This window comes from Platalea leucorodia (genome assembly GCF_965183815.1).
Source record: "Platalea leucorodia genome assembly, chromosome: 1".
NCBI lineage: Eukaryota > Metazoa > Chordata > Aves > Pelecaniformes > Threskiornithidae > Platalea > Platalea leucorodia.
This window is the reverse complement of record NC_138823.1, coordinates 11226980-11241956: the sequence shown is the minus strand read 5'-3', so window position 1 is coordinate 11241956 and position 14977 is coordinate 11226980.

Below are 14977 nucleotides of genomic sequence, written 5' to 3'. Positions count from 1 at the left end.
TCAAATTTTATTTTTTGTTTGTAAAAATACATTTCATACACAATTTTTTGCAGCCAATAAATGAATAGCTAATGAATCCATGGGCTAGCAAAAGGTGAAAAGTTGTAGTGACTAGATATTGAGCAGTAATTTAGGAACGCTGTGCTCTGTGTTAGCTCCCACACTGAGTCATCTGCATCCTCTTTGGTAAATCACGTGGAGGACTGAAGGAAGATGCTCTAAATCACCTGTAAATGCAGTATGTTCTCCAATGCATCCACCTCCCACCCTCATGGCTTCTTCACACTCTATCTGCAAACAGCCTGTATGAAAAAGCCTATATTTTGGGCTCACGAAATCCTGAGTGGGAATACTTTGATTCTTCCTGAGTCAATGCTTGCAGGCACCCAGTGTGGGAGAAAGGCAAGTCTGGTCTCAGGGGCAGTTTTCAGCCACCCTTAGCAGACCAGTGTAAACACAGCAATTAAGTATTTCCATTCATAAAGCAGGAATAACATTTACCTCTCAAAAGCATCATGACAATTTTTTTTAAGTGTTTATTTGTACTTGGTGTATCTTGCTCTGCAAATAGCTCCAGGGAACATTTTTGGAAGGGGAGAGGATTTCTATACAGTATAACAGAGTGTGACAATGGGTAGCAGAAATGGACTCTGAGTATTTGCAAAGTACCTTGGGAGTCTGTGATGAAAGGCGAGATACACATCCAAAGTATTATTATTCTAATGATGCCCGACTCTCGCTGAGTTGTGCCTTGTGGAAATGTGTGAACTTTGGAGCATGCCCTGATGAATGTGAACCATGACAGCTTTCAGGAGATGCAGGGGATGCTAGCAACATCTTAATCAATTATGACAGCAATGGTAAGATCTGTCCAGATTAGAGGACTTCAAAAACTACAAAGCCTCGGGCTTCTCTGTCTAGGTTTTTGTGAGAGTGGGACAATGAAGCAAATGGATTGATTGGTGTCCTTTGAAATGTAGTAGTGCTAGCATCTGCTGGCTTAAATGCAAGACCAGCCAGATAGTGTTTTATCATCTAAAGACGCAGGATGTTACAGGAGGCAGTGCTGTGAGTTTTACAGTTATGCCTGGCTGCGAATGGGCTAGATATGAAGTTTCCCTGGGAGAAGGGCGGGTTATCTCAAATATGTTATTGTAAAATAAGAGAATGAAGAAGGAAAACAAAAGGAAAACATCACACGGAAAAGATCTATTGGGGAATGGGTAACTGCAGAAACACTGAATCAAAGGAGGACATTTTCTGTTAGGAATCAAATTATCCTCTTCCTTTCCAAGTCAAATGGACCCATTTGAGGAACAGATAGGCAAGATAAAGCCTCTCAGCCAGATTGATTTTATTTCCCTCTCAAGTGTGTGTGCATGTGTGAATCAAAGTTATGTGACCACCATGAATTACATGAGCGTGCATGTGTTTTTGCAAGAGAAATGAGCAAACTAAAACAGGTGAGGCTCGAAATTGCCAAATCAGCAAATAGGAATAAATACAATACTATTGTAACAATATTTGCTAAATATTGTCCTCAGAAGCAAGTCACAGACTAGCTAACCAGCTGAATGGGGTATTCAGATATCTGAATATTTCAGGGTATATTAAGCTGACCAGCTCACTTGGAAGCCACCAGACCTTTTAAAGGGCTTCACAGGTAGCTGCTCAAAGAGTCGCCCAGACATTGTACAGAGCTTCTTGTTTCACACTGGCAGGAGTGGCTGTGTGCAGGGATGTGTCCTATGCAGTGGCTCTGCTGCACAGGGATGAGCCAAACCACAAGGGCCCCATTGTCCTCTGTGTCCAGCCCTGGTTTCTGTAACTGCTCCTGATAGCCACCCTCCCTCCCTGTTGCTACTGCATGGCCTGGTCAGGTTCTCAGCAATAGGCAATGCAAATCAACCATGCAGGAACGATCCCGAGACACGCAGTATGTTGCCACTATTTGCCCGGTGGCCCGGCTGTGCCACTTACATCTTCAGTGATGCATGGCAGCTTTTTTGCACCACAGTGATTTACTCCCTGCTGGTGTCACCTGTGGCATCCCTCCGTCACGACCTGACGTACCAGAGATGGAGACAGGTGTAAGTCTCATGCTTGATGTGTGAAGCCTGGCAGGTCTTACGCAGGCTGGTGACAAGAGCAAGAGCTGGAAACAAACCTGTAGCTGTACAATTAAGGGAGTAAAAACAGGGCTGGGCTTGTTCAGGAAGCAATGCACTCTGACTCTTGAGGGAAGAGCAGCTTTGCCAAAACACCTCCGCCTGCTCCCTCCGTTCCAGGGTTAATGCCTCATCTGAACTGAGAGGATCACAGCAGACCTGTGGTTTTGACAGCCCTGTGTACATTGCAGGAGAGTTCACACAACAAAGACATGCTAATTGCCTGCTGCTGTCCTGCGCTGGGGTGGATTAAGCACGGGATTAGCAGTGCAGTCCTGGCTTCAAATGCTGCTTTGGAGGTTGGTAGCAGGCCAATTTACAGCTCTTCCTCTCCACGTTAAGTGGGACTCTGGGGAGCAACCATTTGGGTTTGACTCTCATTGTGCAACGTCGATGACATTATGATATTTCTGTTTCCTCAGGAAAACGGGGATCAATAACGTTTGCTCGCTTCAGCAAAGCACCTAGAGATCAGCCTGTAGACATTCTGGGGAGTGCTGTAGTGTTGCAGCCCACTGCCCGCTCCATGAAACCTAAACCATACATAGCATCAAATGTGGTTTCTTTGCCATTCTTCTCTAAAGCATTGCCAGCCTTCCTTCATAGAATCATAGAATGCTTTGGGATGGAAGGCACCTTTAAAGGTCATCTAGTCCATCCCCCCTGCAATTGGCAGGGACATCTACAACCAGATCAGGTTGCTCAGAGCTCCGTCCAACCTGTCCTTGAATGTTTCCAAGGATGGGGCATCTACCACCTCTCTGGGCAACCTCTGCCAGTGTTTCACTACCCTCATTGTAAAAAATTTCTTCCTTATATCCAGTCTGAATCTACCCTCTTTTAGTTTAAAACCATTACCCCTTGTCTTATCGCTACTGGCCCTGCTAAGAAGTCTATCCCCATCTTTCTTATAAACCCCTTTTAAGTACTGAAAGGCTGCAATAAGGTCACCCTGCAGCCTTCTCTTCTCCAGGCTGAACAACTCCAGCTCTTTCATCCTTTCCTCATAGCAGAGGTGTTCCATCCCTCTGATCATTTTTGTGGCCCTCCTCTGGACCCTCTCCAACAGGTCCATGTCCTTCCTGTGCTGAGGACCCCAGAGCTGGACGTAGCACTCCAGGTGCGGTCTCACCAAAGCAGAGTAGAGGGGCAGAATCACCTCCCTTGACCTGCTGGCCACGCTGCTTTTGATGCAGCCCAGGATACGGCTGGCCTTCTGGGCTGCGAGCGCACATTGCTGGCTCATGTCCAGCTTGTCGTCTATTGTCTATTTCATCTATTGTCTAGTTCATCTATTGTATATTGTCATATATTGTCTGCAGTGACCTTCTGTGCTTTGTTCATCTCCCAGCTTAGATAGGGCTGGTTTTATTACTGAGCAGGGCCCCTGGTATGAGCACAGGTACCTAGAATGGTGCTGATGTTTGGTAGGTGATCAGAGTACACCATCGTAGACCCTGATCCATGTAAAATAAAGAGACATAAGCAAAGTGTGAGGCAGATGGCTGACTGTGAGTGCCTGACTTTGATGTTGCAACTCCTTCTCCCTCTCTAATGCATAGAGAGGCACAGTCTGGCAGCCCTAAATACTAGGCAATGAATCACCTACTTAATGACTGTAATAGGCAGCCAGAACAGAGTCCACAGCCTTTTGGGGTCTATCCAGCATCTACTTGCCTGTCTGTAAGCACACATTTAGAAATAATAATTGACCCCTGATTCATAGGGTCAGTACTTTTACGTACCTACATTTTTATGATGAAAAGGGAAGAGTGTTTTCTTCATGGGGTTTAATTTACAAAGAGGAGAGTTGGACAATTGTTGGACTGGCATTATGGGAGTAAGAAGGGTGTAATTTAAAAAAGTGAATAATCCTGACAGGGTTTTTTCCTTTTTTTTTCTTTGTCTTTTTTTTTTTTTTTTTTTTTTCCAATCTTGTCATTTTACAGCTGGGTAGTTACTTTAAGAAAGTGAATTTGTCACTAGTGTGAGAGAGGTTTTCGTTGTTTACTCAAAGGCTAGCTACAATCCAGTTGATTAGTGTAAAAAAGCAACTAGTTTTCCATTTCCACCATGAGTAGAGACCTGTCCCGAAGACCCAAGTGAAGCACCTTTTGCAAACTCTGTTCAGTCATTAATGAAGTGCAGAGACCACTATTGCACGTGATTTATCACCATTCAGGATGGCTGGAGGTTATCTCCACAGAAAAACCCAGGGTCTCTTTCCTTACCATCACCAATTATCTTCTGTTTGTCCTAACATACCTGTTAACTTCCTAGTTTGGGATCTGGCATCATGACTTCCTAAAGGTTTCTTAAAGTAGCTTCTACCATCATTACCTGAGCTGCACTCTGCTTTCCTTGCCTCCAACGTGAAGAAATTAGGAATCACCAAGTCTTGCTTCTTCCTGCCACCTTCCACAGCCATCACAGAGTTTACGCAGACTGATGGCTCTTCTTCCTCTGCAATCATGCTTTTCTGAACAGGGCTAATAATGCAGTCAGAAGAAGCTGTTTGCAACTCCCTTCTGGCCCTTGTGCCCAATTTTCCTTTCATTGATACCATGGAGTGGGGAATAGGGAAAGGAGCTGCACTACTGGGTTTGCTGTCTTCACTCTTGCCCGTTGATGGCCACACTCACTGCCTGAATGCTGAGCTGTGAGAGTGTTACTGTGTCCTTTCCCCCTTCTGACTCATTTCTATCATTCATTACGTGGTCCGTCTCTTACAGCCGTAATTACAGGCCTGACTTTGTACATGGCTCTGGAAGCTAGATGGCTTTGGGAAGATGACTGGGTTTGGGTTCTCTGGGGAGGTATGATGTTGTGGACATAGATTTATTCTCATCACAAAAATGACTGAGCCAAACCGTCGTCTCGGTGTTCACAAATCTGGTTGTAAATATGTAGCTTCCAGAAATGCGGACACCCCATTCTTGCTCAGCAGTATTGCAGCATGCTTTCTACCTTTTTTTGCCCTCAAATTTCCACCACTTCCACAAAAAGAAATAGTTCCACAAAGAACAAGAGGACTGAAGGACCGTCAGCAAGCTCTGATGGGTGTTTTGAAGCCTGTCTCACCTGTATCAGCATAAAAAAAGTATCTCTATCAGCATAAAAAAGGTATCTATATCAGCTCAAAAGGATTTGAAACAGCAGGTCTGACCTCCCAGAGCTGCAGTTGCAATGCAAATAGTGAACTGAGGAAGAAATTTGGACTGGTTCAGGCAGGTCTGTGAGGTGAAAGGTGGCCTTTGTTTAAGAGCACTAAGTCCCTCCACAGGCACAACCTGTTGAATTTTTTTTTTTCCTGGTGAGAGCTTTGGAAGGTAGTTTTTTCATTAAAATGATTCATAGAATTTTAGATATGGAGCTTTCATTAACATGACAGTTGTTTGTGTTTTTTTTTTTTTTCCTTCAAGAGAGATGATAAACCCCAGAAATTTTTGAGGACAAATTTTACTTTGTAAAAAAAAAAAAAAATCTCTCTTTCTTTGCTGAAGACAAGACCCACAAAAAGCAGAGAACAGCTTGAGTGCAGGTTCCTAGGAAACAAAAAAATACCTTTATCTTGCCAACGTCTACTGGTGAATTCGGCATCTTTCACCAGGCTGAGATTTATGAAGGGCATCAGAGTTAGTAGCCCACAAAGAGCACACAGAGGGACTAGCTTTAATGTACCTGCAGAGGTAAGGATTGAACTTTGCTTTTATGATTAATCTAAAAGACAGCACTTCTGGTGGCTCTGTACCCTTCTGATGGCTGTGTACCCTTCTGACATGATCTAGCCACGTTTGTTTAGATCTGACTCAGATGTGTGACTATCATCTGCCACAAAATCACTGGCACCAGTTTTGCAGCACAAACCATGACCTACAGCTTCTAATTTTTTTTCTAGGCAAGATCCAGATCCAGAGTAGTTTAGTTTCTTGAAAACTGACAAGGTTGGAGCTTGAAACAATCTATCTGCTGGCTTGAGGGAATAAAACCTGAGCAACTCTTCACAAAGTCCATCTTCTGAGACAAAAGGTCAGGAGTACACACTGGATTCACAGTCCCACCTCTCTGTGCAAAGTAATAAGCGAGCAAGCTTAGGATGAGCATAGGTTCAAGAAAAGGATTGTCCTCAGTGGTATAGAAATAATTCCATATACAGACAAGCCCTAAGTAAGCTGTTTCTCTTTCCTCAACAAGCCTGTTAATCACTGGTATTTGTTTGAGTCTGAGGTATGTTAACAGCATGAAGGGGAAACCCCTAATATGTGACAGATTGATGCTGCGATATTCCAGAGGGCAACTGAAGTTTTACTGTTTGAGAGTGGGATGTTCACTCATGGAGATCCCAGCAGAGTTGGTTAATACTTTTTCACCCACTGAAGTCACGACTGCAAAGGTTTTGCAGTGACGGGAGGAGGTCAGTTGCCCTTTTATGTTAATATTTGACTACATCACAGTCTATGAGTGATCTATTAATTGATTACTTGCAAACTGCTGAAATGCCAGGTTTTCATATGTGAGTGTAGAGAAAACAGGGAACCATATTCAGGTCAGGTCTTAAGGTTGTGCAGAGATCTACAGTGGTAGATTATCTGCAGACAATGTCTAGGGGAATTCTGTATGCTGCACATTGTGATAATTATCAATTATCACAATTATTAAAATGATGGTTAATGTCTGAAATTCCTGGAGTCATGTGATTTTGTACTGCAATGCATAAAATGTTGAGTTCTATTGCAGCTGTGCAATTCAGTTTTGGTAAAGGTGAATACACATTTCTAATGACCCACATCTACCTTGTTAATTTTTAGCCCATTAAAAGATGAATCTGAATTGTGAGGGAGACAAACTAGGTGATAATTTTAACTGTGCTGATGCCATAGGATGAAACTTAATAATGTGTAGCATCTCGCACACAAACAATAGCTAAAATTTCTTCAAACAAATAATACGACAGACTGATTTAAATATGGAGTAAATCAGACTAAGTGATTATTCAAGCTAAATTGGTTGAAGTCTAACAGCCAAGTGAAAGACACTAAAAGGAGGATACATTAAGATGAAACATCCAAAGATGTGAAAACATTGGAAGAAACTATGAACTAATTCACTTACACATGAATCTAAAGGAGAGATTTTTCAGAGTCTTGGTGGGACCTGGCAGGAGGCAGATGTGAGATGAGAGAAGAAGGTGAGAGAGTGAGGGTCCACCACCCGCAGGGTGATAGATGCTGGGGTAAAACTGAGAAGAGTTTTTCACCTAAGGATAAGAATTTTGAGTTCAGTAGAGAAAAAGTAACCATATTTGGACGTGCATTTGAACTTGTGCCCTCTCTGTATTTTTAGCCAAGTACAGAACGGCAATTTTAATGTACTGAGACTTGAGCAAGTGTTTTGCAGCTCAGCTCTCCTGAAAGCAGCTCCATCTCTGTGATAGATAAGTGACATTTCAATAAGTCAGGGTTGTTTTTTAGGAGGTCTCTGCAAGGCTAGTGAGCAGGAAAGATTTCCCATATGTGGATCATCAAAGAAAGCCCAGGGAGCACTTCCAATAGGTTGGTAGAAGATAGCTAAGAAAAGTGAGCTTACTCTTTATGATCTCACGTTTGCTATGCAAGGATTTGCTCTTTGAGCAAGCAGAATCTTCTAAGTCAGCATATTGAAAAAGGTTGACCATACAGGTGAAGAGAGACAAGAACTTGACTGAAGCATGCAAAGTTTCAAAGGGAAAGGAAGGTCTCCGCCATGACAAAGTTGTCCTTCCTCTTCTTCACAGGGACCTACTGATATACAGTCTTCTCAATTATTGCGAGCAGTTGTCGTTCCAGCAGCTGGAATAAAAGATCACTTCCATGCAAGGTGTTTGCATTGCTGTACAAACAAAGCCAAAGAAAAACTTTATTTAAGAAAGGTGTGTATGGGAATATCCTCCTTTGTTGAGAATGACTGGTTAAGACAACCTGTGTATGGATTGAAAATATTTACCCAGGCATAGTACTGGTGCCAGAGATTGGTGGGAGATTTGCTAACTTGGGAGGAGAGAATCAGGTTTTCTGATGGCTCTCTGAGGGTGTGACAGGCAGAACACGGTGGGACTGAGGTATTCCGGTAATGTGCCACACGTTGTTTTCATCAAGGGACTTGCATCATTCTAGGAATGGAGATGTTTAGTGAAGGGTGGGGTGGCTCAGATAAATAAGCAACTGAAACTTGGGATGTTCATCCACCCCTTATCTGAACCAGCCAGATCTCTTTGTTGTGCAAAATGGGGCTTGAAAGCTTGTGAGGATAAACTTCCTTCTGACATTTGATATTCTCTGCTACTGCTTCAGCTGCAGGCACAAAATCAGCTTCACACCGGTGTTACTTTTTTCTGCTCTTTGGTTAGGCCCTTTTCTTCACCTCTCCACATGCCAACTGCGATAGGGCACAGGCAGCAGTTGCAGCTGCTGGTGGAACCAAATCGCTTCACATCCCCAGCACCTTCCCTTATGCCTCTGAGTGGGGTCACTGGCTCGTAAGTCAATTACAGCAAATTTAGGAAAGATTGCCTCTGTGGAAACAAGGAATCTCATCTACACGCAGAGTCCTTATTATTAAGATGCTGATGAAGGTGAAGGAGGATGGGTCCAGGAGCTGCTGCATGACTGTGAGACACCATTTTTGTGTACTTTGGATTTCTACAAACATTTTCTTTCCACTAAACTTAGATGTGGCATCACTAGTAAGCAAGTCATGCAGTTCAGCATAAGCCAATACAAATTTTTTAGGCTAATCTCTGTTTCATTCTGTAGGTATCAGTTGTAAAACTGATGAGACAGGTTTTCTATTGGTTTGTGTTTCCCAGATATTTAAGAGACAGTCCTGGATATGAAATCCTACTCTGAAGTTTGAAATTTAGGTTCTTTAGATATATAGTTGATTCACAGGATCAATCAGTTCTCAGAGGATCAAATGACCCAAGCTAAAGCAAGAAACAGAAGTCCAGTTAAGACAGATTTAAAAATATGGATCTGGAAAATGTCTGGATGAAATTTATTTGCAGAATAAATTTTCACCATTTGCAGAAGGGTTACTAGTGTTATTTTTCATTGAAAATTCAACTGCCCTTACAAATGTTTTCATTTTCAGTGACTGAAAACTGAACTTTTTAGCAAGTGTACTTTTGACAAAAATACTATGTTAGAATGAAAACTTTTTGTCTATTAGATTTTGCACTTTCTGATGAAATGTCATGCTCTTTTGGAGAAGGCTGACTCCTTTTATAAAAATAGGTTGTTTATCTGAAAAAATATTTTTGTTTTAAAAAGGTTTGATGCACCAAGGTCAAGATCTGCTGTAAGATCTAATCCTTCCTGTGTTCATGCTTGACTGTTTGCAGCAACGTGCTTCTGGGTTTCCAAAAGCAGCAAAATCTGCAGGGCCACTTTTTATGGCTGTTTGGAGAGGGGTTTGCTTAGCTCTCTACACTATCAAATGACTCAAAAAATCACCATATGTCAGATTAGATCAGCTCAAAAATTGCAGCCAGGAAACCGCTGATAGCTTTTCTGGAGTTCCATGAAAGTTTACATAATTGTCACTGCATGTCATTGGGTTTAGCAGCTGCAGGAAGATCCTGGTCTCCAATAAAGAGATAATTGATTAATAAACTGTATCTTTGGCCACTGCAGTTTATTCTACGCACTGAGATCTGTGCACCCAGGTCTGGAGTTGAAGATACAATTTACGCATTCAGTTATTTTAAAGTCCATATCAGGTCTGAAAAATTATGGTGAATCATTTGAAGACCTAAAATTGATTAGGCCACATGCATATGCTAATAGGGTTAACATTTCAGGGTAAGTCCAATTAAATCCATGGCAATATTCCCTTTGACTTTTATATCACTTAAGGTTGGAGGGGATGGGAAGGTTCACTGAATCCAGCCCCTCTGCTCAAGTAATATCGCGAATTTCCATGACTTACTTGACTGCATCTCATGATAAAATCTCACAGCTTTTCTTACATTTTCAAAAACTTCTTCCTCTGACTGTTATAAAATCCCTGTTCTCCATTAAGTGTCTTCACAGGCAGCTTGCTCCAGTTGTTGTGTCAACAATCCTGTAGCTTAAAAAGTTTTCTGTGTCGTTTATCAGTATGGGATATTTAGATACAGCAACCATTTTCTGTGTCAGCCTTTGTCCTGTGAAGCTAAACAAAACTTGTACATCTCATCTCCTCTCGTAAAACAAGCTTTCTATGTCCCTGGTGAGTTCAGCAGCCTTCCTCTGCACCCATTTCCCTGTGAATGGAGTTTTCTTGAAAAGGGATGACCAGAATTGCACTTAGTGAGTTTTCACAGGGCTGTCTATGATACGTTACCATTGCCGTCATCTGACAAGCTCCTTTAAACACAGATCGTTAAGATGCCCATGCCATTTCCAAGAGCTAATTTAGGGGGTGGATGTATTCCAGAGGCAGGCAGCCCCACCAAGAGGGCTCTGCTGCTTCCTCCCCAGGCAGGGCCTGGGATTACTTCAATGAATGTCTTCATTTTATGACTTTTTAGAAGTGAGAGGCAGGATCTTGAAGGCCATGACCCTGGAGCGCCCTATCTCCTGCCCGTGACTGGCCCAGGGTGGTGGTGTTTGCAAAACCCAGTTTTTATGGGGCTTTTGTGACATGATGGAGGGCAGGCAGGATGGTGGGTGCATATATCGTGCCGTGTTGTTATGGTCTTTGTACACCCAGTGAAGAGCGAGACCCTGAAATAACTCAGCTGGGCTCCAGCAAAGTTGATATAGAAATTTATACCAGCTAATGATCTGGCCCCTGGACTTGAGGTTACCCTGGTGAAATAACATATTTTCCTGGTGTCTTAGGGAGCCTGTCCTTTTCATGCTGCTGTCAGCACAGGGGGAGATAGCTGGGGAGGGAGTGGGGCTGTCAGCAGAGCTGCCAGGGTTTTGTGGCAGACAGCCTTTTTCCTGGAATTTTCATGGATTTTATGCATAAAGAAGAACCATAGTGTAACTTTAGAAATAAAAATTTTTAAGATTTTTCTTTTCTCCCTTTTTTTTTTTTTCCTCTTTCTCCTCACTGCAGCTATCTATTTGACAGTGAACAAGACAGTCATCGGGCTGTTTGGCTTACTATCTTGGTTTGCCATGTCCAGGCTGGCTCAAGACACCCATGATCGGGCTGGTGATTGTACACCTGTTACAACACACCAGTCCCTAATCGCCCTGCTGAACCTGTATGTCCTTTGGCATCCTCCACTTCCAGGTCTGGGTGATGATGTCTGAAGGATAGGAAAATATGCTCTCAATTCAGCTAAGCAGTACAACATGTTGAAGCCTTTTGAAGAAAGTCTTTTATATAGCACCAAAAAAAAGCTATGCAGTTATAATGAAATTCTCTGATGTACCCTTCATATCTCAACATTTTCTGAATTTTCCAAGGATATCAATAATAATAATAATAAAAAAAAATATTCAAAGCTATTTCCTTACAGCAATTTTGATACATTTAAGATATGCAGTAAAACATTCACTATGACCCACAAAGTGCATGGTTTAGCTATATATATATAGATGCCTGTGGGAGTACATATTACATTGGTAATTGAAATAAATACACTTTTCTTTCATATAAATTTTAAAGGAAATAAAGCAATTATTCAAAAGCTTGTTTAAAAATGCATCTCTAAATATGTAAGTATATATAATTAAAATATATTTTTATATATATTCCTCACTGGTAGGACTCTGCACTGGCAGTGAAGGTAGCTGGTGTAAACTGGTACTCAGAAATCCCTTTTGATAGCATCCTGAATCACTGCAGAGTTAGACAAGATGTCCAGTTATTTAGTATGCTGTGTTTGGGCCTGTTCTTTTAGTCCCTTATTCTGCTAAGTTTTCCAGTTATAAGAGATGGCCATTCGGTAAATATCAAAACTGAGCAATGGATGATTTTCTTTTTTGGAAGCAGAAGATCTGCTAAAAAAATTGGTCAGAATAGAACTGTTTAACAACTGGAGTCAAAATTATGGAATAATTTAATTGAGAAAAAGCAACAAAAATTTCCTTCAAATATTGCAACATTTCTTTTTAGTAGTTATATCTATTGCAAACATTTTGACTTTTCAGTTGAATGTGGCCTTTCAGTTTAGAAATTAACCCCAAAAAGAACTCTGAAAGGCAGAAGATAATACCAAAACGATATTTCTGTTTAAATAAAGTTTTTCTCATTAATGCAAAGTAATTTTTTTCAGAGGAGTTTGTTTTTTTTTTTTTTTTTTTTTCCTTTTGGATTGGTTGAAATGGGAATTATTTTAGCCACTGATCTGGAAAAGGAAAAAAAAATGCCCAGGTTTAATGACTGAGTAAAAATCTGGAAGATAAAGCTTCAAAGTTTTCCTTATATTATTAAACATAACATAATCTCATGTTACTCCCAAAGCAGTTTAGCAGATGTACAAAAATATTTAAGCAGTTCTCGTGAAAAATTCAAATTATGAGTCCAATAAGACATAGATTTATTGTGTTTTACATGTACATTAGTCTGTACCTTCACAGTACTCCTAGATAGGTGTGTGATGGTGTTGAATCAGTGGATATATTTTATTTTATTTTTCATGGAGGAAATTTATACCTTAAAGCCTTAGTTTGGATGTAATTTTTCCAAACATTTACAGATGGAAGGCTTGTTTATTTTATTGAGTTTTTTCATGCTCTTTTCTGATGTCTTCTGCATGCTCCCAGCATGGTAGCCCTCTTTATTCCATAGGGCTCCTTGTGATGGGGTCCTATTCAACTGAAATTGAGGCAGTTTCATCTTCCCTGTTTGTTTCTGCTGTCTGATGGCTTGATGAAGTATGTGTAGAAAGCAAACCATTGCCCCAATATTTCTAAGGGCTTGCGTTTAGGCTTGGTGATAAGATTCTTTTCCCTGAGAACATGCTGTGGGTGCACACTGAATCCCAAACCCCAGCTGTTCACTCTTTGTGAAGGGGGTAATGTAAAAAGAGATGAGCCATAAAATAGCATCCACTGCCCTGGAAAGGAGCTGGAAGTTGGTTGGCACTGATGATGGGGTGTCCATCACACTGACTGCTCTTCCAGCGGGCTGTGCCTGCACTGAGATGTTGGTAACAGAGTCTGGTCTGGGTATGAATGCACAGGGAACATAGGACTCAAAGGTCATTTATTTGTCCATTGCAAGGCCCCGCTGTTCTCTCCTTGTCCTGATGTGAACTTCTGATTATCGTGTCGCATGCTTTGAAGCTTATTAACTTCTTCAGTTGCCCTGTACCCATGTGCGTGCAAGTATGTGTGCATGAGCACTGTTCCTGCAGCCAGGCTGGCTCAGACAGTGAAGCAGTAGCAGCATGACAGAGATGTGGAGGTAGAGACCATGTGTGTGAGAACACATAGGTTTGTGTAACAGCGTCTCACAGGCTGGGCTGGGGAAGATATTTAAAGATCTGCTATAACACAACACCTTAGCTGAGGCAGGGGAAGGAAAGACCTTCCTATTCACACCCGAATATTTTTGCTCTCATCTCCTGATCCTGCAGTGATGGGAGGGGAGGCAGCTCCTTCACCCAGTGCAAGAGCTGAGGTTTCCTTGCTGCACCCTCCAGCCCAGGCACCAGACAGAAGTGCACTCGTGGGGACAGGCACGTGTCATCCACAGCCCTTTCCCCTGCTGCCAATTACTCCATCCCATCAGGGCTGCCCCAGCCTCTCTTGTAGATACAAGAACAACTTGGCTTTAGCTTACAGCCCTGTGTGAAGATTGTCTCACTGTGCAATCTCCAAAACAAGACAAGGGAAGACTGTGTCTCTGAGGAAAGCCTTGCTCCCTGCCGTCCTCTTGCTCTGCGTGCGTGGGAGAGCTTTAGCGTAATATCAGCTAATGCTGCCCGCAAATTGCACTGGCTGAGCTGTACCAGCTGGTACCCCAAAGGAGCAGCACAAGCCTTCATTCCTCTTTCCACTCACCTTTCCTGTAAAGCTTTTGCTTGTGAGATCAGAAACTCAGTGACCTTGGCAGGGAGGGAACTGGAAAATGGGTTTAGTTGGAAGGTATGACTCAAAAGCACTGTTCAGAGCTCAGATATCTTCCCCTGGGGATTACAGAGTGAGCAATACTAAAATCAGTGTGTCAAGATGTCACCAAGCACACACTGGAAGAAACTTTACACGGCATGATGAGAGTGCTGCAGTTGGGGCTCTGAGTTTAAAGAAATGTTCCGATTCAATCAATGTCCCTTCGTTTAACCTACTGTCTGCTCCTCCGTTCAGCAGGAAGCCTATTTCATTCCTTTTACTGCTGCCATGCTCTTTACTGCTTCCCTCTTCATGAGCATCTATCATGGAGCCGTTCTTGTCCTCTACCTCCGATAGCTAACGGGCGCCTGTCATCAGACTGGTCTTTGACGACGCTCCATCGATCACCCAGAAGGAAATGGTTATTGAGTGGGTGGCAATCAACTTTTTACCTCTCCCTGGAGCCGGAGTGCATCAGTGCTTTCCAGCATTAAGCAGAAGCCTCCTGGAAGGTATTTTTTGCGCTATGTTTCCTCACGTGGAAGACTAGTGTGCTGGTGCCGAGTCATAGGGCTCGAGGGACATAGCTGCAGTTTCTTGCTAAGATTTGCTTTGAACTTAGTGCCAGAGGAAGGCAGAAAAGAGAGCTGGTGCCGGGGGCCAATGTCTTCTGGCTGACAGGTCCTGCTTTCCAAGTCAGAGCTGCTATAGAGATCAGGGAAGAAATGTCCTGCTGATGCCAAAGGCTTCTATCACCGCTTCCCACCTTTGCAAACA